This window comes from Mytilus galloprovincialis, chromosome 11, assembly GCF_965363235.1.
Source record: "Mytilus galloprovincialis chromosome 11, xbMytGall1.hap1.1, whole genome shotgun sequence".
NCBI lineage: Eukaryota > Metazoa > Mollusca > Bivalvia > Mytilida > Mytilidae > Mytilus > Mytilus galloprovincialis.
Genome location: NC_134848.1, coordinates 60,151,001 through 60,173,580, shown reverse-complemented (window position 1 = coordinate 60,173,580; position 22,580 = coordinate 60,151,001). Strand labels below are relative to the sequence as shown.

Sequence of the window (22,580 nt, the reverse complement as noted above, 5' to 3'; positions counted from 1 at the left end):
TTCAATATATAGCTATCTGTCTTAGTTGTCATTTTTCAATAAAAAATGTTCAGAATCTATCTTTGTTTCAAAGACAGAAACATATGAGTAAAGTTTTATCCTGTCCAGTAATATAAAAAAAATTTCACAAAACATGTCATTGATAATTAGAAAAAAAAATCGTTGGAAGTTAAACAATCAAATGCTTACCGTCCACCCCTTTTTCTTTTTACCTGTGTACAAGCTTTAGCAACTATGTAGCTTTAAGTTTCTAAAACGTTCTACAGAAACCACAAATAAAAAAAATTGGTGCTTCGAAATACCAAAAATATATGTTTATGATCCCGAATTTTCTTTATTGCAGTGACATGTGGGATTAAATACCCATAACTAAGTTCAAGGGAATATTTATTTCGACCTATTTTCATATGCAACTGGATGTTACGTACTATGATTTGGTGGTATTACACCTAGTATCCCACACACGATGAAGACGAAGTCTTTCAGGACGTCAACAATTTGTAACTGCTTGTCTCTTCCGTAATCTAACATTCGGTTGTTGTCATTGGTTGCTATTTATGATATTTGTATTTTCGAAGACTGCTTTATAATAATTCAGATTGTTATATACTTACTATTGTTTTACATTTTGGAGCCCGTAAGAAGTATGATTAAAAATACCGAAGTCAAAGATATATTCACAAAGCGGATCGTTCATATTTTTATACATAAACCTGATAAATAAATCAAACGTTACACTGTATCAACCAAGGGAAAGCATATAAAGGTACTATCAACTTTTTAACTTGGTACATTCATTTTTCGACGAAAATGGCGATTGTATAGCTAGCCAAACATCTTACTGAATTTATGATTTTATTCAGATATTGCTTTTCTCCGTATACTGGGCTTAAACGACTGCATTTATTGCACTTGATCTCTAACAGGCTTCCGAAACCATTTAGGATTCCTACTATATTGTCCAATAAACATAATGGAGACTGTATACACTTGACACGTAGAGAAAAATGTTCGGCAAATCAATCAAGTTCAACTTTACTTATTTAAAAACCGGGTTCAACCAAGCATTTTTTTTCTTAAAATGTCCTGTACCAAGTCAAGAATATGGCCATTGTTATATTATAGTTCGTTTCTGTGTGTGTTACATTTTAATGTTGTGTTTCTGTTGTGTCGTAGTTCTCCTCTTATATTTGCGGTGTTTCCCTCAGTTTTAGTTTGTAACCCGGATTTGTTTTTTTCTCAATCGATTTATGAATTTCGAACAGCGATATACTACTGTTGCCTTTATATTTCATTTAGCACTTTTCCAAACCATATAATTACATTAGCTGTATGTTTCATTATAATACGTTATTCTGATTAGCTAACTGCTATCTCGCTTTTTTCCTAAATCAACTTTCATTCAAAATGAAATGTAACATTCATGTTGACACGTGCTTCTTCAATAAAATTCTAAGATAAATAAAAGAAAAAAACTTGATAGTAATCGCGTTTTCATGATCATAGCGAAAACATGTAATTATAAAGATTAAAATTGAGAATGGCAATGGGGAATGTGTCAAAGAGACAACAACCCGACCATAGAGCAGACAACAGCAGAAGGTTACCAACAGGTCTTCATTGAATGCTTCTTTTAGTAATTTCATGAAGTTGTAAAAGTGTGACAGTGCGCACATTTACGAATGAAGCGCTTCATAAAAATGTACTTCGGTCAACGCTTTTACACCCCAATGAATTTACAAAAAGAAGCACTCAATTTTTAAATAAATATAGATGTGAATATTTGTATTTTTATCCATCTAATGAGTTAAGATATTTTGTAGTTCGTTCTTATATTGTACTGTTATACCACTGTCGCGGGTTAGGGAGGGGTTGAGATCCCGCTAACATCTGTAACCCCGCCACATTCTGTATGCGCGTGCCTGTCTGAAACCAGGAGCCGGTAATTCAGTGGTTGTCGTTTGTTTATGTGTTACAAATTTGTTTTTCGTTAATTTTTTTGTACATAAATAAAGCCGTTTGAAACGTTTTGCATTTTCATTTTGGGGCCTTTTATAGCTGACTATGCTGTATGGGCTTTCTCATCATTGAAGGCCGTATGGTGACCTATAGTTGTTTATTTCTGTGTCATTTGGTCTCTTGTGGAGAGTTGTCTTATTTGCAATCATACCACATCTTCTTTTTTATATGTCTAAATCAACAATATATTACTTTATGCAAAGCCCGTTTAATCAATGAAACTAACTGATAATGATTTCTGTGCATACAAACATTTCCTTTTTTGTTGAAATTGGCAAAGCTGAAATAGTTTCTTCGAAAGTTATATGGACGTATTCTAGAGAAGCTTGGTATGTGTCACAGACGACCAAGGAGAAGATCCGATTGTCTTAAATTCTTTCTTGTTCTATTTTCCTCGATGGTAAAATCACCGAATGAGACTTATAGCCTTATTAAAAGACATGTTTGACGATTTGCAGACATGTGAAAACGTTTTGTGTTGTCATTCTTATCCATTTTTAGATGGTGACGTTCCCTTGTCACCATCTTATGGTGTTTATATATCTCAACTTGTACGATTCGCTCGTGTATGTAACAATGTTTTAGATTTTAACGAGAGAAATTTATGTATTACTGAAAAAATATTACACCAGGGTTTTCGATATCACAAACTAGTCAAAACATTTACTAAATTTTATCATCGGTATAAGGACATCATTCGTAAATATAGCTCAACATGCAGACTTCTTATACGTTCAGGTATTTCACATCCATTTTTTTATGGAAATATTCTTTATAAAGCACACAGGTATCAGTATTCACCTCAAAAACTAACAAAACCTTTGAATAGACTTATTAGGGATATAGTTACGATACTGTTGTCAGGTCATTAAAGATTGCATATTTTGGCGTTAATATTGATTCACGTATAGGGTCTTTGCATCGCAACTAAACACATTTATTCAAAAACCAGTTGTTGGCATGACACGGGTTATGTTCTTCTCATATATGTTATGATGGTATGATACTAAACCCCTAACGGGAAGGATTGTGCCTGATGTTCATATGATGAAATCATAATCTTTCAGTCAGTTTAATTGAAGTCTGGAGCTGGCATGTCAGTTAACTGCTAGTAGTCTGTTGTTATTTATGTATTATTGTCATTTTGTTTATTTTCTTTGGTTACATCTTCTGACATCAGACTCCAGGGGCGTAGCTAGGTATTCATTCAACTGTAGGCACAAATTGGCAGGGGGTCTGGGGCCGCTCAAGGCCCCCATCAGGTCCAGAAAACGGATTTCAGCGTTTTGGCTGCAAAATTTTATGCACAAAAATATCAAATTTTCTGATTATTTAATCATGGTATTTATAGTATACATGATTAAAAGTTCGAAGAATTATGAATAATTTACCATAACATCTGAATGGTGAATTAAATAACGCAGTACAATTGAAAAATCAAATATTAAAAAAAAATATTTACAATATGTACTGCCCAGCATAGATCCGCGTATCCCTTTAATTAAGCAGTACACCCTGTCTGGTATTTTCAAATCTATTCCGTTAGGATCGATATATACGTTTAACTTAATTGTTAGTACATATTGACGATCCTTTATTAAAAAAAATAGGCACGTGCACGTAAACACTGATATTACTATATACTAACACTATCCTTTTGGCTAGAAAGACATCAACCATCAATCTTTTGATTCTTAAACCTTCACCCTAGCCACACAAACACATACACACATAGTCGATGGTCTGTTCTGTTCATACTAACGTAACAAAATTCAAGAAATTCGTATTTGTTTATATCCCGCTCTACTGTAAAATCCCTACCTGCTTAGGAATTTGAATAATTGTGGTCATTACACGTAGATCTGAGAGTAATCAAAACTACTGGAAGCTAGTTGATAGATTGATTTTAAAACATCCAGTGTAAAATATTTGTGCAAGTTTAGAACAAAAAAAAACCCAAATTGATAATTTACAATAAACACAACAAGGAGCTTAGTCCTGTTATAGGTGTTGCACAGGACGAAGATCTGGAAATTTGAAAATGCCATGCATTGGAAAATGAGGGATTATTGGATAGGAGCAGAAACTTTGCCTTTCAGTACACCAACTACGAACTCCTCAAAGAGTGCATTCTCTCTACAACTAGGCATAAGATTAAATGTCCCCATTCTGACCAGACGTGACTACGTATTTATACATCCTGTACAGCCAAACGGACGACCAACATTGTCAAGTCGGGTGAAGACAAAGTGGAAAGCTAGTTGAAAACCAACAACAACTACTACTAATTAAAAATTCATGTGTCTAAGTTGAGGTTCATTCAAGTTTTTGTTGATAGAATTGAAATGATCTGAACTAATTGAAAGTTCTAGTTTATAGTTTCTATATAACATATAAGGTACACACATAAAAAACATTCAATTCTATCCAATATTTCATTCACTAAGGACGAGAGACTAGTGTACACATGACATTCGATAATGAGAGTTGTGACAACTTCACTGGAGTTCATCTACATATAACGTTGTTTATTATTTTTTTTGATAAAAAAAATATTTGTGAAAAAATTATGTGTAGGCACGTGCCTAAAGTGCCTAACGGCAGCTACGCCCCTGGACTCGGACTTTCTTGAACTGAATTTTAATGTGCGTATTGTTATGCGTTTACTTTTCTACATTGACTAGAGGTATAGGGGGAGGGTTGAGATCTCACAAACATGTTTAACCCCGCCGCATTTTTTTGTCCCAAGTCAGGAGCCTCTGACCTTTGTTAGTCTTGTATTATTTTAATTTTAGTTTCTTGTGTACAATTTGGAAATTAGTATGGCGTTCATTATCACTGCACTAGTATATATTTGTTTAGGGGCCAGCTGAAGGACGCCTCCGGGTGCGGGAATATCGTTACATTGAAGACCTGTTGGTGACCTTCTGCTGTTGTTTTTTTCTATGGTCGGGTTGTTGTCTCTTTGACACATTCCCCATTTCCATTCTCAATTTTATTTAGTTTTTGATAATGTGTTTTGTGTATTTGTTTGTCTTTTCTATGTCGAGTGTTTTTATGACAGTTTCAGTTCGTTTGGTTTTTTAATGTCCCCTTAGTATTTTTATTTCTTTCATTTGACATTTTTTGGTACGCACGAAACGTGTGGAAGCCAACTACCATATATAGAAAGGTTTTTAAATGTTGCTTGGTAACACTTTTGATTGATCATTTCAGTAAACATCTATATTTTGGCATTGCACATGACCATGTCATTCTCGGACTCTTAATGAGGTCTAAACACAAAATCCATTGAATGTTTAATGTGTAGTGATTGGTAATTTTGTCTTAGATACATGTTTTTTTTCCTTAGTTTTATTGACTATAACCTCGCTGTCAGTAACTCAGTTCTCTCAGATTCATATCCGTACTCATTTTCTTTTTTGTTGTTGGGGATGCGGGATGTATAAAAACTAAAATGACAAAAATACTGAACTCCGAGGAAAATACATCGGAAAGTCCCTAATCACATGGCAAAATCAAATGACAAAATATATAAATCAATTTTTTTTCTAATATAGGATTTCGCTATATTTTTTTATAAATCAACTTTATCATATACTTAAAAGAAAAATGAAATAAAAAAATGGGGTCACCGTTCATTTAAGCTCACAATCTGCCTCCGGAAGAAGCATACATTTTTTGGTAATGTCTTTTTTTTTTCTGTTGAACTAATACATATAAAACGATATTTCAAATTTAATGCCAAAAAATATCATTTTTGCACCAAAGGGAGATAATTTGGAGCTTTTTCAATGATATAAACATTTTAAAAGTCATTTGGGGCCAAACCGAATCAATTTTTTGGCTTGAGTTTTGTACCATATCATAAAGAAATAACTAATAGTGTAATGAATAAAATTTGCAATGAAAAAATAAAGGTTTAATTTTTTGCTGAAATTTTTGTACCCACGAGCCTCCCTAAGAACTATGCCGTTATTTTTTAATTGTTTCATATTGTTCATGTCAGGGCCGTTTATAGCCGACTAAACGGTATGTTTTATTTTATTGTTTAAGGCCGCTCGGTTTCATATAATTGCTAATATTTCACTATATTTATACTTTGGGGGATAACTGTCACATTGTCAATCAATATTTTATGGAGCTTTGATGTGATTGCTCCTGAGACAATCCGACAACAAATCAGACAACAGCCGAAGGCCACCAATGGGTCTACAACGAAATGAGAAAATCCCGCACTTTGAGGTTAGCTTCAGCTGACCTCTAAAAACAAATGTGTACTAATTCAGTGAAAATGGACGCCATACTTTACTCCAAAAATATTAAATGAACTCTAACTAATTAATATTCAAGACTAACAAAGTCCAGAGACTCCTGACTTTGGAAAGGCACAAAAGTTGGGCGAGGTTATTCATGTTTTATGAGATCTGAGCCATTACCCTTTTAGTACCTGTAGAGTAAAAATACCAAACCTCAAAGAACCATTGCGATCGTATATATTTAATTGCAAGAATGTTCCATGTTTCTGCACATGTCTTGATACGGTACAGTTTTGACATAAAACGACTGTCACTCTATTCAAACTTATAACAAAATGCGTATGCCTGCTTTGAATTCATGTTTGGATGAGTATTTGATGGTGAAAATAAAATATCTCAATAGTCTATTTGCCAATTCTCGTAATTGACCCTGTAATTAGAGATCCCTTTTTTAGTTGTCTCCCTTATAAGGGACATTAAAGTTTATTTACAACCGCTTTATTTACAATGAGTGCTAGTAGAAAGAGCAAATTTACCTGAGTGAATGTGAGTAATTTTTAAAAAGTAAAATCACAAAAATACTGAACTTACAGGAAAATCAATTCGGAAAGTCAATTATCACATGGCAAAATCAAATAACAAAACGCATAAAAAACGAATGGACAAGAACTGTCATATTCCTGACTTGGTACAGGCATTTTCAAATGTAGAAAATAGTGGATTAAACCTGGTTTTATAGCGCCAACCCTCTCACTTTGATGACAGTGTCATCAAATTCCGTCATATTTACAATGATGCGTTAACTAAACAGACACAATAAATGAAATAGTCAAAATATGGGTACTGCAGTCATCATCGTGTAACAATTTTAAAAAGAACAATTTAACAGAACACAAAAACATCTATCTGAGACAATATCTGAAAAAAAGTCTAATTTCCTTGCCCGTCTTTCACCAGCAATTATTTTTTCATTCAGACATCTTTTTGGGAAATTTAAGTTTCAGTATTAACTAGAGTATATAATGCACCAACTGCACTAAATTAAACATTCTTTTTAATATTGTTTCTTATAAAAAATTTAATTTAAAGGGTCAACCCCCCCTCCCCCCAAACAAAAATCATGGGGTCCCCTGTTATTTTCTGAAAATTAAATCATTCAAAGAATATCTAAATTAAGTAAACAGCCTTCCAATTTTCACAAATATGATAGATTATATAAAACACTTCTCTATTACTGGTCTGATTTCGTTATAACTAAAGCATGTAGAAATTTTGCATTTTTAAGCCTAATTCAAATGTTGTCCCCCGGGGGTAGTTTCTTTCCTGTTACCTCTGCGTTTTTTCCACCTGTGGACAAGTCTGAAAGACCAAAGTTTATTTCTTTTAATACAATGTGAAGAGCATAATTTCTTAAATGTATGACTCCTCATGTTTAGGTGAATAGCAGCCAGTTTGAAAAATTTAAACTCTCCAAAGATTAGAATTTGGAGAAAAATAATTTTGGTGTTCTCTCCTGTTACAGCCTTGTTGTGTATCCTCTGAGAATATTTCATTGTCAGCACTATAACAGTACATGTGTTTTTATAGTATCTTATCAAATTGATATGTAGATGGAAGTAAACTTCTACACAATTCGAGTTAATGAACAAAAAGTACTGCGTAATTCCTTTCTGTTACGTTCTGTCCTGTTACTTGATCAAAAGCAACAGCATAACCATAATCAGTAACAGGTAGGATGTTCAAGAAAATTTCACTGATGAATCAAAAAGCTAATCTACTATATGCCAACCATTTCATTTAATATAAGTTATCATCACCATATTATATACATTTCAAAATAATATACAGAATATTGAATGAAAAAATAGGTTTTTTGCTTTTGATAACAGAAGAGAACATTGTGCAATTCAAGTATGGTAGATAGTAACAGAAAGGAATTTAGTTTAGATTTTTTCATTACCTAGGCAGATTTTTTAACTTGCAAATACAGTTTCAAAGGATAAATGGCATTGTTTGCTGTTATCTTCCAATTGTGACCAATCTGAAATGATGTATTTTTCTTAAACTATAAAATAAAGCATTTTTTGGAGAAACAAATCCTTTCTGTTACCAACTTTGTCCTGTTACCGTTGTCCTGTTACTCAAGATTCTTTCATGTTACCAACATATCTGACTATATTTTTGTATATTTCTAAACCTTTCGTATTGAGAATTGCTAAAATCAATAATTGGCATTTGATAAACTATTGCAGGATATACTAGTAAACCACAAATAGTGTCTTAAACTTATTCCTCATTCCCATTAGAAGCTTTTGAAAATTGATTCACTTTGGTAACAGGAAAGAACTGGATTTTTTTGTACCATTTTTAAAATTGCCATTGTGTCCACATTAAACAATTGTTTGAATTACAGACAACAGTTCCTAGATCCTCAATGTTTGTTCTTCGATTTGTGCTATTAAAATACTGGATGTAAAGACATTTTTTTCAGATATTGTCTCTTCATTGATTTGAGTGTCTGACGTCAGAAAATTGTATACGTCACATATATTTGTCGTTCAATGTACATACAAACAATTTAAAAAAAAAGTTTGTAAGAATACATTTCAGAAATAGAAAGAGATTTAAAATAGTCCAAAAGTTTTATAGAATTTATAAGAATCCACAAATAGTTAATTCCACTACGCGATTGAATATTTTTCACGTTTGTGGTTCAGCGTATTTTGTAATTCATGACAGAAATATATCATAATGACATAAAATAGAACAATATCATTCTGACGGGATCTTTTAAAGTACAGAGTCACGTTATAAGAACCAAAGAAATACAAAACGTCGCATATACAAAACCCACTACCAAAAAATGAAAGACCATACAAACATATTGATAGGTTGCAAAAGTTCCGAGCCACGTTAAACGGATACCACATAAAACAATCCAACAGTAGGTTTTCAAATTTTTCAATCACATTTATTTGTTGTTCAGCTAAATTCTTTTGACATCAGAAATTATTTTTCATGAAAAATAAGTTAAACCGCCAATACATCACTTTCAATTCATCATGCATTGCATTCGCAAAAGATAGTTTTTTCCCAGTATGGAACCAGTCTATGATTGACAAAGGGAGGTCATTTGTTTAAAAAAGTGTGTAATAACAGAATCAAATCGGTAATTGGCAAATAGACTATTGCAAGGAAATTTCGAAAAAAAGCGCCCATGACAATGAAATATGAACTACATAACCAGCGAAAACATCAAAGTACGAAGAAAGAAAAACGTTCATCAACGTATCTTCATTGAGAAGTCGAGTATTGCGTATTTTATTTTATTAACAAAACAAGATTTTCCGTTATGTCTACTTCACCTAAAGGGTTTTCTACCAATACATCCTTTAAATGTAGATAACTTCCTTATCATGTTAATGTATTTGTTTTTTGAAATTGTATTTGTTTTACGTCTCTCTTAAATATATGTGTTGTGCACAAGATGTAAGTTTGTACAAATTATAATATGTACAAGGGTCTGGTACAAATTATAAGTTTTTTTTCACACATAACTTCTTGCATCTGGGGGTACAAGTTTATCTTTCAAAATATACCAGTTTAATGTTCTAAATTTAAATTTATATACTTCAATTTAACATTGAGTGCTTTTCTCCTTGTCCTCAAACTGGAAATGATGATACACAAATGGTTTAAATTCTAATTTTGTTTTTCTCCTTATACCATATTCATATCCATAAAAAGTACTTTTGTGGTCTTATAATGTGTTTTGTATCAATGGTCAGTATGAGACTGTATGCATGTAGTTGTGAAAATATGACAGAAATATGCAAAACAAAAGACTGTGTGCTTGTATCATTCTTTTGTGTTATGCAGTTCATAAAACACTGATAAATTGTACAAAATATCTGTAAAAATTATAATTTGAACAACATTATCACTTGTACACAACATATATACCAAGCTAAATACCAAAGATAAAATTTGAAGTCTTGTTTGTTTCTTTTGCTAGGTCATAAAGTTATATTTGGCACAAATGCTCTTCAACTCTGTACGTGTTTGGCTTTATAACTGTTTTGTTTTGAGCGTCACTGATGAGTATTATGTGTTACATATTTGTTTTTCGTTCATTTTTTTACATAAATAAGGCCGTTAGTTTTCTCGTTTGAATTGTTTTACATTGTCTTATCGGGGCCTTTTATAGCTGACTATGCGGTATGAGCTTTGCTCATTGTTGAAGGCCGTACGGTGACCTATAGTTGTTAATGTCTGTGTCATTTTGGTCTTTTGTGGATAGTTGTCTCATTGGCAATCATACCACATCTTCTTTTTTTATATAGCCTGTCTGGCGTATTGAATTATAGTTCTGGTACCTTTGATAACTATTCATACTATCTATGGTAGTTTTTGTTGCATAATCGTATTGAAAAAAAATAAGTCAATAAAACAAACACACGTTTCAACAGTAAAAAAAAATTGTCAAAACATTAAGAGAATGTTTGATATAAAAACAAATGTTTGCTATTAATCTTGTGGAATAACTCACGAAAACAAACCCCAATTTACATTGAAGTGGAATAATTCAAACAAACATTGGTTCCTAGGGTTTCAAGTCCCGCTGATTTTTTTTTAAATTTTCAAATTCAATGAATCAACACGTAATTTCCCAATTTTCTACCCTTAAATTCATTGGGTAGCAATAACTTATACCAAATAAAGTACAACGACTGATTAGATATTTGATAATGCACCTGTTCTAAAATTGTCACGAAATAGAGTAATCGATCCATGGAAAACGGATATCAACGTATATATATATTGGCAAGTCGGGTATGACGTGACACCAAACAGTGTTAGAGTTAGATTTTCTGCTGACAAATTTTTGTCCGTCCCGTAAGCGGGATTCGAACTCACACCTTTGATACACTACAGCATCAATCGCTTAGCCTCATGGCCAGCGCTCTAGACCACTCGACCACATCCTCTATATAAAATTTATATTGAATAGTCGTAGTGTTACCTTGTCACGGAAGGCGAATATAGAGATAGACATAAGACACGTGGTATTAAGCGTGCGTAGATGTTATATTATATATATATTTTGCTCTTTTTCTTTACGTCTATCTTTAATATACTTACAAGTATGAACACCAAAGTTGTTTTTTGCGTTCTTGCTAGTCTGTTTGGTAAGTGATAATGTTATTCTCGTTCATATGGTCATAATTACATTTAATTTATAACATTCAGTAATTGAATAAACCAAACCAACGTTTTAAATGTAAAAGAGTGTTGTTGTGTATACTACATATATACAATTGTATCATAAGGTTATCAACATAATAAATCTGTACATGTAACAATACAAAAACGTTTCACACCAAGCGGCAAAGATCTTTTTGCATTAAATGAAAGAAATAAGAAACAATGCCATTTGTTCATTAGACACAATATCTCGCTCGCACTATCTGATTTCAACACCAACATTTGATAAAACTCTAATTTGGCATCTTTCAACAAAATCAACTTCATAATGAAAATGCGTGCTGCGAATCAAATTGGTGGAAATTGTGTGAAAAGACTGACATAAAAAACGTAACATGAAAATGTACTTTAATTTTAGTTTCTTGTGAACAATTTGGAAATTAGTATGGCGTTCATTATCACTGCACTAGTATATATTTGTTTAGGGGTCAGCTGAAGGACGCCTCCGGGTGCGGGAATTTCTCGCTACATTGAAGACTTGTTGGTGACCTTCTGTTGTTGTTTTTTTCTATGGTCGGGTTATTGTCTCTTTGGCACATTCCCCATTTCCATTCTCAATTTTATATTTTATGATTCGACAATACACTTTTCAGCATTAGTAAACAAATGAAGCTGGAATAAACTCCAGATAAGTATTAAAGATTTAGCACATATATTAATTATTTGACTTAGATTTTAAAGATTATTTACATATTATGAATATTTTGATAACATATTAAAAAATTATCAGCAAAATAAACATAAGTATTAAGTTGAAACGACTACACATATATGGTAAAATTGAGAAAGAAAATGGGGAATGTGTCAAAGCAACAACAACCCGACCACAGAGCAAACAACAACCAGAGGCTACCAGTGGGCCTTCAATGTAGCGAGAAATTCCTTCAGCTGGCCCCTAAACTACATTGATCACTAACGAAACTGATACCGGTCAAACGACACAGACAGGCGAAACGTTATGCCCTGTTTATCGTATACGGGCATAACGTAAGCTCGCATGTAGCCATTGCAATGCGTGTCTATGTATAATGGTATCATTTTATTTCAGCATTTAACAACGGCGAAGTATGTAGACACGAGAGTGATTGTCAACTAAGAACATGTGATGTTAATGAAGTTATTGCTTGTATTCGAAACTATTGCTCTTGTGTGATACAGACTGGATACAGTAAGTTTTTAAAGTACACTCATTTAAAGCAATGCGTTGATGTATGAAAAAAGGAATACAATGTTACAAATAAAACATAAGTATGCATTAAATGCTGCCTTTATGCTATTTGGTATAATCTATTTCTAAACACCACATACGGGCATGCAACTAAGACAATTAGAAGGGTTACATTAATCTACAACTAGAGAGGTGGACTTCTATAGTGTACGTTCACCTAATGAAACACTACAAGTTATCTTTTGAAGAAAATATTTATCTATTCAGGCTCTCGAATAGAACAGTTTACCAAATGAGAGTAATAGACATGTATCTTTTAAAACAAAATGTTACAAATTTGCAAGCAATTGTTCAAATAGATATGTTTTTTTTCTATCATTCATATATATCCATATACAATTATATATTGTGTATATAAAATATAAAGTGAATGCACTTTATAAATATGTTATTTTTTCTTGAGGACTTTCACAGGAATCTCACTTTTAACTAAATTTATAAGCCTCTTGCAATACATCTTTTTATATCAGTCCGATTCAATCCAAAAGATGAATCTGTCATTTAAAACAAAACATTCACTTTTATTTATTTTTGCAGCTTGTACCACTGCGCAGGATTGCAGACAGCAATGTCACGCATACACTTCTCATTGTATTGTTGGTGCTTGTGTTTGTGGTATTGTTCGTTAGAAATCCTAATAATTTAATTTTGGATGTAACGCGTCTTCTGATTGGCTGACGTTATTTTGTTATGAGCCCATATACATAATTCAGTCATGTGACCGTGACGTCATCAACGTTTTTTCATGGTTTTCTACGGTAGAAAAAATATTACAGTCATTCCTTAAATATATTTTCACCATTGTCATGTCATATGAGATAACTTAACTGCAATTAGCTCTTCTATAATTCAATGTTAGCAAAATTATGTATGTGATTCTTATGTTGCATATGTTCTTGTTAACTAATAAATTTAATGTTTTACTGTGTTTCTTTATACTCCAAACCAATGTAAAAACTATTATTGAAGGCAAATAATTAACATTATCAATGGTTTGCGCGTTATTCCATTTCGCCATTTGTAAAAGTAAACCATTAAAGATTAAAGTACGATTTTAAACACAGAGCCTTGGTTCACACCACACACCAAGCTATGAAGGGCCTCAAAAATATCAACAAACGAAAACCACTGAACATCAACTTCCTGACTTAGAGTGCGAACAAATGCAGCGGATTTGAAGTTAATTTTTTAGTAGATACCAACCTTCACCCGTACCTAATCCATTAGTGAAACACCATAACATAGTAAGACAAACTGTAAAAAAAAAAGATCAATTGACTTCAGCAAACTCGTTGTATGCGTAAGTTTATACGGTTTCGAGAAATGCCGATCCATTGTCCGAAAATACAATAAAGTAGTCCATATCTCGCAAAGTGTTTCTTAATGATTCCAATGACTTATTTTCCATACTTGTTGTTCAATCTGTCAATTTCAAAGTAGTCGGAATAGAAATCAAAGATCGCAAACAATTTTCTTCCATTGTCTTGTTCAAAGTTCATGACTATGCAAAAGTTTTATCTGTTGTTCCATGATGAATGTTTTGCAAGTTTCATATGTGTTATTGTAATTTTCAATATCCGATTTCATATTCGGCTATATAGTTGGAGATATTGTGGTGATAATTGTGCAAATCGTGATACAAGCATGAAATTTGGTATAGAGGTTGACTAAACGATAATAAAAAAAAATCAGCTGCTGGCCATCATTTTTTCAAGATGGCCACCGCTCATTTAAAAAATGGCGTCATATCCAATTCGCTATATTTCGCAACTCCTTTTAAACTTGTGATATAGGTATAATCCAAAGTCAATTTTGATAAAACGGAAATAACAGTTCCTGAAGTACGATAAAACAATACGTAATTGCCGGTTCAAAAATGGCGGCAATTACGTTCAAAATGACTACATTTCGTAAATCCTTTAAAAGCTGTGTTTTAGTTATAATCCAAAGTAAGAATTGATAAAACGAAAATAACAGTTCCTAAAGTACGATGAAACAATATATTAAAACACGAAAAAGTTACTTCCGGTTTCAAAATGGTGGTAAAAACGTTGAAAATGGCTACATTTCGTAAGCCTCACTGATGAGTATATTGTAGACGAGACGCGCGTCTGGCGTATATACAGAATTTAGTCCTGGTATCTATGATGAGTTTATTTGTAGGTATAATCCAATGTAAGTTTTGATAAAATGTAGATTACTGTTCCTAAAGTACGATGACACAATACATACACGACGAAAAAGTAACTTCCGTTTCCAAAATAGCGACAAAAACGTTTAAAATGCACTATTTTTTTCATTTTCTTAAGAGATATCACTTAAATTGTTAAATTCAAATACCTAGTTTGGTTAGAAAAGGCAGTTTGCATTCCGTATAATTATCTGACAGTTTCCAACACACAAACGCGTACAAGGTATAGGCCAGAACGGAATCGTTTACAGTTATCAACAACAGCTTTTCAAAGGTTTCTGATACGAGGGTGCAAATGCAGCCAAAGAAGTCCATTTTGGTTTCCAACTATCAGTGTTTGTTTTTCTTTCATTTAAACCCAGTGTTCATGACTTGGTATGTGTACCTGTCGAATGCACACATCCAGTTGAGCCCACCTTGATATGCTTCTCGTTCGATGTGCTCCGGAAGAGAACAACTTGTAGGGGGAACAGTACCATAAGGGCGCTGCTTCCTGACAAATAATTCAAATCGTGCCTTGTTAACAGAAAATGTTGATGTTGCCGTACATGATGCAAGCAAATGCTTCTATGATGTCCATGTTTTCATACAGAACCAATTTAAAAGCGAGCAACAACATCCTTTACATCTGGAAATAATTCCAATGTATGCCAAGCTGACCTATTCACTATGCCAATAAACGCTAAATGCCTAGAAGCAAATAATAGCAGCTGCACGAGGACCAAGCACATTTGATATGTCATATACATATAGCCATCACAAGTCTTTATTCCCTCAAAAACCTATCCACACTTTATCCATACCTAAAACTGCAAGAGCTGCAATCCTAATACTACTTCATCTGTATCAGTTCTACTTAAAATTACTTTTATCAACCATTTTCAGTAGCAAGCTTATCACGGACAAACATACGTGTATCTGCTTGTTCTTGGTTATAAAGGGATAGCCGGGAAGTATCCGTATTGAAATTACAAAAAATATTTTACCTCGAGTAACAGAAACATTTTCATAAGTCTCTAAAGAAGTAATTCTGTCGGCAACAAACTTACATCATTCCGTTTTGTTGTCATCTTCACAAGAAAAACGACTCCAAATCTTTAGCGCTTTATCAGAACCAACAACTTTCCGTCTAGCACCAGCACCTTGCCTTTTCTCGGTCCAGCTTTTAAATTATTCATTTCGTAAACATCAAATACAATGTCTACTCTTCAATACTTAACGCTGCAAGATTTTATGTATACAGGATGACATCGATTGCATAATCATCAAATAGTTTTGCACGTGGTTGCTTGGAATTGACCTTTGCTGGCCCCTCCAAACGGTAAATGCGTCAGAATTTGGATCAGTTGATGGCAAATCGCACAATGTATCAAGTATACCCTTTTGCTGCGATTTAATAGTTTAAAGTGACATCCTTAGACAAAGACAGAGAAGTAATTTTGCTTTCATGGATAGAGAAATCTTTGTGTTTTCGTAGAGTCTTCATGATGTCTTCCATCTGTTTTAAAATGGCTAAAACCACTATTTCGTTCAAATTCATCTACCAGTCTACTGAAATCCATCCATCCATCGTCTCAAGGAGATCTTCAGCGGCACCAACATCGCCCTTCACAATTACATTATTTTGTGTTTGTTGCTGGTCTTACGTACAGTGAAATTACCATTGGCACCTTGTTGGTGATACTCGTGAAGGTAAGCCATAATTCGGAGATGGATCCGTAACCGTCGAACATATTTTTCATGATCTTGACCAAAACAATACGGTATCATGCTTGATATGGACTGTTTGTGAGGTACGATATCTGACTCATAAAAAAGGCGTACCACCGAAAGAACAAACGTTTTTAATTCATAATTGAACGGCAGATATTAAACTGTGGTCGAGATGACTCTTTCTCCTTACACCAGTCTATCAAATAATCAAACGACACAGAGTCATGCGATATATTTTCTGCGTTTAGACATTAATGGTTCAAACAAAAGACACGCAGTTATTTGATTCGCATGTCCAGACGTAGGTTTATTTGAATAAATATGAAAATAATATGACGTTCTAGGTGTTGCAATGTCGGCTTCAGTGAGGGCACAAGTCCATCCACTTTCATGCAATATTTCCCCATGAATTTAAAACAAGCCATTTTAATGTACTTTCCACCAAACATAACGATAAACTTATCTTCTCCGTACAAATCTGGCCATTCATACGGAACTTACTGGTGGAGTAAGTAAGTTCTGTTTGATCTGCAGTATATTCTGGTTGATCTGCAGCTATAATTGATGTTTGGTCGGGATTTTAAAAGTTTAACCACTTTTTTCACCTTTCCATCGTATGATTGATCGATTCAACTGAATGGGCGTGTTTTCAAACAGTGGAATCATAGAAGTTACAGTTACTTGAATAGAAGGGTATAGTTTTTTAGAGGAATGAAATGACGACCAAGATATGTTTACGAAATTCAAATCCCCCTTTGTTACATGAACTATAATTTTCATCAGTGTGCCTTGTTAGCGGGTGTACATCGCTCTGTATGTCTATAAATAGTTTGAGCATGCGCAAAATTGATAAACGCATTTGTTTCATAACCTTAAATAAATTTATCAAACCAATTCATAATATCATTAAAAATCCAAAAGCACCAAGTAAATAGTAAATAGTTCAAATGTTTATGTGTGTGTTTTGTTACATTTTCGCGCATGCACAAACCATGAAGAGTCAAATATTTATTTCTATTTAAAACGTCGAATGCAAAGAATGTCGCCACCAAACCATTTATTATTTTACACTAAAAGAAGGTCAAGGAACAAGTTCTGTAGAAAAATAATTATTTTTGAACTGAAAAAAACAGCCATTTTTTATAAAGGCCGTGGCCATCTTGAAAACATGATTTTTTTTTTCATGGCCAGCAGTTTTTTTCTTAGAAAGTATATAATAATGCATGATGCTTCGTGCTAATTTTCATGCTGGTATCATCATTTGCACAATTCCCTCGATTTTGTTTGCTAATATCTTCCACTAATACAAACAAATCCTCGCTCGTCGTATAAAGCATACTTGTTTTTCTGTGTGATTAGAATGTGCCTTTTTCTATAAGATTAACTCATACATTATTTGCACTTCTGCCGTAGAAGATTTTAGTGTTTTTCCTCTGTCGGCATTGAATCGCAGTCATAGTTTAAATTTCCTTCTCGGTATTCATTCGTTTTTCTTGATTTTTTCTTAATATACGCGCTACTCAATCTGTCGGTCATCTACATTTTAACTCTTGGTTTAAAAACAGAAACAAATTCAAACTTTTGTGAAAGTAAAAACATCCTTTGTTGTAGTGGTCAGGAACTTTCTTACATATGATATCAAGCGTTTTGTGATCTTATTCGACGATGATTTTTCTTCCACAACCTGTAGGTCTTCAAAAACTACAGCCAGTAACTTTTTTTCAATTTGAGCGTCGGTGCTTATGCTGTCGACGCATAACATCCTGGTTGCCCCTCCTGCAGCAAGTAAGCACCCAGTCCTGTGTTTGAAGCAACACGCTATAATTTGAAATCTTTCTTTTTGTCAAAGCATCGAAGTACCGGTACATTTAACAATATCATTCTAATAGTCCAGGTGGAATGTACACGGAATATAGTAGGAATATTGGTCTGAATTCATACCAGAAAAGAGTGATAATCCAGTCAGACAGTAGTAGCAATCCACACGGAAAATAGCCGAAAAATTTAAATTAGCAGGAATTTCATAGTAGGAATATGCAAATTAGCAGGAATAATTTGATAGGAAAAAAAAATTCCTACAAGAAAACTTAGAAGGAATTTTTTAGAATTTCTTCCAGAAAATATATTGTCTGGTAGGAATCTAAAAATATACAAAATGTAAGTGTATATTCACAAATACACAACTGGGTCAATGATTTAAGTTTGAATCTCAACAACAAAGAACAAAGGAAATTCATGGAATAAATTCATTTTAAAAAAGTAAAATCACAAAAATACTGAACTCAGAGGAAAATCAACTCGGAAAGTCCATAATCACATGGCAAAATCAAATAATAAAACGCATCAAAAACGAATGGACAAGAACTGTCATATTCCTGACTTGGTACAGGCATTTTCAAATGTAGAAAATGGTGGATTGAACCTGGTTTTATAGCTAGCCAAACCTCTCACTTGTATGACAGTCGCATCAAATTCCATTATATTGTCACCGATGCGTGAAAACAAACACACACAATAGGTAAAAATATCAAAAATAGGGGTACAGCAGTCAACATTGTGTTATCATCTTAATCACTTTAATTGAAATGTATAAGGAAACTGCGATATATGCAACCTAGAAATTGTGTCATACATAAACTTGAAAAAAAGCCAAAATATGCCTAGTCGAAATTAATAGTTATGAACAAATAAAGAGTAAAATTATGTTCTATTGTTGAATTAATTGATAACTAAATATTTTGGCAGGCAGATAAAAAATCATTTTGAATGTATAAGAATTACCTTCCTTAATGTTCTTCAACTTCGTACTTTATTTTGCCTTTTTTTCACTGTTTTGGATTCGAGCGTCACTGATGAGTCTTTTGTAGACGAAACGGGCGTCTGGCGTATATACAAAATTTAGTCCTGATATCTATGATGAGTTTATTATTCAATCTTTATAAGCCATATGTTCTTACATTTCTATATTGTAGTTGTGTGACTCTAGCTTGCAGCATTGTGTTCAAACACAACTTTTCATTCTTTTTCCCTCCAACTTTTGAATTTTGAACTGGAACCTACTTGCATGTACCACTGCAAAATGTGTGTTCTTAGCAAACAGGAATCCATTGCAAGATAATTCCAGGTAGAAAGATTATCTGGTAGGAATCTATAAATTGATTCTGGTAGGAATCTTGTACAGATGGTAGAAAAATAAATAATCAAATCAGATTTTCCAAACAGAAAATAATCCATACAGACTTAAAATTTAAGATTCCACCTAGGTTGTAGTATTTTGGTAGTAGGAATATAAAAAATCCAGTCAAATTTTGTTCATTTTCCATGTCCGCCTACTTTCTATATGGAATGTTTGATTCTAGGTAGATTCCTTCTTCATTCCTACTAGTGTCTAGAAGGAATCCTACTACATATTTAGTACGGGAGAATCTATTCAAATAATTGTCCGGGTACGTGAGGATTCCATTTGAAATACTTTTCAGACTTAAGTAACCTTTAACGGAGTGTTGATTTCGAATAGACACAGTGCACAATTCTATACATAGTTCACAATGTCCAGAAGTCTTCTCGGTCCTCATGTTTAAAGCATGTTCGTGATCGTTTTATTTTACTGAGTCTATTTAAGTCCTTCAGCGGTAATTTTATGCCCAAAAAGAAACTTCCTGTAGTCTTAGTTTCAATTTGTCTAAAATTAGTTTCGAGACTTTCTAGTCTACACCGCATTGGCGGATCCAGGGGGAGGGGGTTCCAGGGGGTTGGAACCCCCCTTTTTTTGCCGATCAATGCATTTGAATAGGGACACACAGTTGAAACCCCTCTGTTTTGCATCTACTACTCAAATTTATACAAAGCTGTACGGACGATTTCGTTTCAACAATCATCGACTTTCAGTTTTATTTAAATCTAACTTAAATTTTGAATTCAAAATCAGTTTAACTGTAACAAAGAACTTAGAATTATATACAACATCTTGTAAAACCAGTTCACATTTCGTATACTGAAATCTCCTTTAAATCCTCAGACATTTAAAGTAATGAATGTAACGAAATACTATGTAGGCAGTTATAAATCCAGACGAAGAATATAAAACGCTCATTATTTCCTTTATCGGTTAGATGAGTATTACGAACTACTAATACGTCTGCGTTAACCTGCATATACTTTTTTTCTCACGTCTTTCTTAAGTATATTTACAATTTAGCATAAAACTCATCTTAATGATAGTGTGTACTCCAAGATAAGTTGTGGTGACGATAACTTTATGAAAAGACTGGCTAAAACCGAAACATACAAATGCGATGATTCGACACTTCACAGTTTCAGTCCTAGTTGTTAATGGAAGCTGGAACAAAATCCAAATTTGGCACATATATTAAAAAGTTCACAGCAAAATTAACATTTGTTGTAAGTTGATGTGGCTACAATTGCATCGTAAACTACGTTTATATAAAATTAAACTGATACGGGATAGACGAAAAAACAAATATACAAACAGGAGAACGTAATGCCCTTTCTATCATATGTGGGGCATAATATTAAGTTTGTATTTAGAGACATGCATGTCTATGTATTATAGAAACATATTACTTCAACATTTACCAATGGCGAAAAATGTTGGTAGGCAGGTGATTGTAAAAATAGAGAAAACAAATCTATTTTTGCTTGTATTCATAACATATGCACTTGTGCGATAGTGACTGCCGCTGACCAAGTGACAGAATACCAGCGAATCTTATAATGATGACGAAAAAAAAAAATCTAAGTGGAAATCATATATAAAACTATTTTTGAAAATTGTGGTATGTCCAATACATGGAATATAGAGTTTGCTGTCAAATGGGTGTTTGAATGTGTTGAGCAAAAACTCAAAGTTCAGTTTCAACAAGACTGCTTTGTTTTTCTTGCCGAATCGCCTAGAACTTTATGTTCTTGTATTTGCAATGAAAAAAGTTACAATTTGAAAAGTTGTTTCACTTCCTACCTTACAAATTTATTTATACATTATGCAAATATAGATGTGGTAGACACTTGCCGATTGAGTGTGGGAGGTTGTAAATTTTAGAAAAGAGAGAAGACATAATCTGCCGACTCATTTAAGTTAAAAGAAAGAGATTTTTACCGGAAAACTGTCGGTCAAACCCCGTATAAACTGTAATTGGATCACATGTTTAACTCATCGAATATTCTTATATTGAAAAACTATTTAAATTTATCAAATTTGTAATTGCGAAAGTCAGTCCTTCAAGATAATCATTGTATTGTTCACACATGCATATACAAATTGTACATTATATGTACGTTCTCTAGAACTATGTAATTGTAGTTTTATGAGAAATAAAGTATTCGTTTTAGAATGTATTCAACAAACCAGTTCAAGCTTTTATGGAGGAGTTTTCTATTCCAAACAACCAAATACAAATCGTGAACTTATTAGTTTAGAGTATATAATCAACTACTCTTTACATTTTTAACAAGCCAGCTGCCGTCAAAATTAATTTCTTTCCGTTACATTTAAAAAAAGACTGGGTTAGTGTTATTGAAGCTATCTTAGGATAAGAACGTATCTTAAGATCATCTTATATCACGTCTTTGTCCTAAGACATTTCTCGAAGCTCTTTTAACTAAGGATATACATTGCGGTATAAGGTGTCTTACCTATATTAATCCGAACTTCATTAAGTTTGGAACTCGCCTTTTCACATTATATTACTTGATGACGTTGAACTTCGTGTTTCATGATACGATTTCATTACAAATTTAATTCTCATTCAACTTATAGTTACAATCAGTTTTTATATATTTTCATAATTTCATGTGAACTCATTTGATTCTATACTATTTTAATAATTGGTTTCGTCATTATTAAATGTTTTATCAAAAAGAAACTTCAACAATTAAAAGTTTGCAC

General features: G+C 33.1%; 1 protein-coding gene and 1 long non-coding RNA gene across 2 annotated transcripts in view; one reads left to right on the top strand and one right to left on the bottom strand.

Annotated features, from left to right (window-relative positions):
• LOC143052508 (aromatic-L-amino-acid decarboxylase-like) overlaps positions 1-22,580 on the bottom strand; it is a 132,833-nt gene that overhangs the window by 18,848 nt on the left and 91,405 nt on the right. The gene's annotated exons all lie outside the window — the stretch shown is intronic.
• Positions 11,333-13,694, top strand: LOC143051277 (uncharacterized). Its single transcript, XR_012970683.1, has 3 exons — positions 11,333-11,467; positions 12,592-12,711; positions 13,309-13,694. It is a non-coding gene; the product is annotated as an uncharacterized LOC143051277 (long non-coding RNA).